The sequence below is a fragment of the Hylobates moloch genome, unplaced genomic scaffold (assembly GCF_009828535.3).
Source record: "Hylobates moloch isolate HMO894 unplaced genomic scaffold, HMol_V3 SCAFFOLD_8491, whole genome shotgun sequence".
Lineage (NCBI taxonomy): Eukaryota > Metazoa > Chordata > Mammalia > Primates > Hylobatidae > Hylobates > Hylobates moloch.
In genome coordinates, this window is record NW_026660766.1 from 1 (window position 1) to 2,998 (window position 2,998).

At 37.5% G+C, this 2,998-nt stretch overlaps 1 long non-coding RNA gene across 1 annotated transcript; it reads right to left on the minus strand.

The window, feature by feature from the left end:
• Positions 1-19: 19 nt before the first annotated feature.
• LOC116465707 (uncharacterized) lies at positions 20-2,970 on the minus strand. Its single transcript, XR_009212391.1, has 3 exons — positions 2,941-2,970; positions 1,628-1,734; positions 20-873 (listed from the first exon to the last, which is right to left on the minus strand). It is a non-coding gene; the product is annotated as an uncharacterized LOC116465707 (long non-coding RNA).
• Between the last annotated feature and the right edge of the window lie 28 nt (positions 2,971-2,998).

Here is a 2,998-nt window from a genome sequence, read left to right on the forward strand (position 1 = left end):
GTGGTAAGACGTTGTTTTATAGCACTTGGGAATTTTTGATATACTTTTATTACTCATTAGAGCAGTCGTGTGAAGCAGGAGGGCAGGACTAGAGCCTACTGACTTTATAGTACAGTAGTCACCTAGTGAAAGATACAGAGTATCTATTTCATTTTGCAGCCAAGTTACACACATAAGACACACACGCGCGTGATTCGTGATGCTCATGGCTATTACTTGGAAACATAATCATCACTGACTGTGGTTAGCAAAGTGAGGTAACACTGGCACAGAGGAATCACACAGGCTTTGGGGTCAAAAACCTTTATTCAGATTTAGGGTCTGCCACGTCATTAGCATTTATTTTCTTTGGGTCATATCCCACAACAGGTGCACAAAACTCAGCTCATTCCTATGTCACGAAGGGACTGACTTAAGTCATTTTCAACAAATTTTTCTCCGATAGCCAACATGCAACATGAGCACATGACCTTGAAGTAGATCTCAACTAACACATTCAGTTCAGTCAAAATGGAAGTTTTCATCCCTAACAGTAATGTTTGCACATTCATTATCAAAATAGAGGATACTGAGGTGAGATGCACCTGGGCACATAAAAAGTAAAACTGACCTTTCCAAATTTTAGGAATCACTTCTAGCCGATTGGCCACATCCAATGCTTGGAGAAGATGTATCAATGTTTGGGAGTGGGGAAAGTAGACCCGATTAAGTGAAACACATTTTTAAAGCATTAATCTGCAGAAACCCAATTCATCAAGAATGATAAATAACAAGTAATAAATGAACTATCTTACTGAAGGTATCAGGTCCTCATACCACTTCAAGGTGACATCAATTTGTTCCATTAGACAAATCAAACCGAAGAACTTGGAACTGTGATGAAGGCAAAAAGTATGTTTAGTCTAAAGTCTCTATGTCTAACAAAAGGGGAAATAAGGATTTAAATTACAGCATATTATATGTTACAAAGAATTTCAAAATACTTACAAGTTGAAGTTAAATGAGCCAATTATTTGGTTTAAGAGCTGCCAGTATGTGCTGACTTCTCAATTAAACACCCTACCCTCGACTGGTCATTTCTAACTATTTCCTCTGTATACTCTTAGGTCATAGTGAATAGATACTGAATTTCAAATTCATTTTAAAAACATGCAACGTGAAACAAGGATTTGGATACACAGAAAACAATTCTCACACATCTGTTAACATGCTGCCTTCTTAAATTCATGTTCTTATCTGCCTAAAAGCAAACCCATTTAGGGAGTATCTCTGGGTTCCAGTATCTTGATCTTTGAATACAAAAGCAAGGGAGGTGAGAGGAAATCTTCAGGGCTCACCATGCTATAACAACTTGAAAATGTAAAATGAGAGTGGGTAGAGGAAAAAGATATGTGGATTTTACAGTGTTGCAGAAAAAAAAAAAAGAAAACCCTTAAAGGACACAAACTAGTCTTTCAAATCTGGCAGTTTTACCACTGCTTTAATTCCTAAGTGCTCAATTAACATGCCCTATTTGATCATTGGCATGCTGCCTGAAACCAGAGGTGAGGTATGAAGGGACGTCAACAGCCTCCCACTTGCAGAATCTGGTAACTCATGAAAAAGGATACGTTTCCAACACACTTACTAATAGAAATTACGATGATGTTCAAGTCCAATGAATTTCCAGTTGTCTCCGGTATTTAAAAGGCCATGTATTTGGTAGGCAAGTTCTAGATCTCTGAGAGATGAGCACTGAAAATTTGCAAGTAGTAAGTATCACTCTGATACCGTCAGCCGGTGGTTCACAAATAAATAAAAACAGTAGAGCATCTTGTGAAAATACTTAATGTTGACTCAACGTATTATTGGTTGACAGCAAATAAGTTACAAGAAATGGGGGGGGAGACAAATCCCAAGTTCTGTGAAATTTATTACAGTATTATTTTAATTTAGCAATTATACCATTAGAAATTAATCCTACAACAACACCTGGTCAAGTGCACAAAAGACACCTGTAGTGCAGAGTCTGGACTAGTAAAAATCTCCATGAAATAACTCCAAAATCTACTCACGGGAAAGTTAAGCTATAGTTCTTACTATGAAATACTGATTGCTGTCAATAAATAAAACACCCTGAAAGTATGCCTGCATATACATACACTTGAGTACCCACAGTAAAAACCTTGCGAGGATCCACACTAAATACTAGGTTGGTGAAAAGTAATTGTGGTTTTTGCCATTGAAAGTAGCAGCTTTTGTAATTGCGGTTTTTGCCATGGAAAGTAATGGCAAAGGCCACAATTACTTTTGCACCAATCTAATAGTAAAGCAATTAAATTACCCTTAGGGAACTGGGTTCATCCTAAAACTGCTTGAAATTTTTCCTATGATAAGCATGATTAAACAAATTAAAATAAAAACCATTATCAATTTTAACAGGCAAATCTGAAATATTATGAAAATTCATAATATTCAGGGGCATGAAAAATATCAATGTAAACAATAAACAAAGGGTAGGGATAGTATGAGATTGAAAAGTACAGATTTTAGGCCAGGCGTGTTGGCTCAGGCCTGTAATCCCAGCACTTTGGGAGGTGGTCAGGAGTTCAAGACCAGTCTGGTCAACATGGTGAAACTCCATCTCTACCAAAAAAAAATACAAAAATTAGCCAGGCATGGTGGCGCACACCTGTAGTCCCAGCTATTCGGGAGGCTGAGGCAGGAGAATTGCTTGAACCCAGGAGGCAGAGGTTGCGGTGAGCCACTGTACTCCAGTGTGGGTGACACAGTGAACCTCCATTTCAAAGAAAAACAAATTATAGATTTTAGAGAAAGAAGAAAAAACAGAAGCAAAGACATGAACACAAGAGTTAGAAAGTGAACAGAACCAGGGAGAACCCTCCAGTAACAGATTAATTTAGGAAATGGATAGCGAATTAATAAAGAAATGATACTTACTATGCTCATGGCTGACTGAAAAAACTTATCTGAAAATCAAAGTTCACAAGAGCTTTGG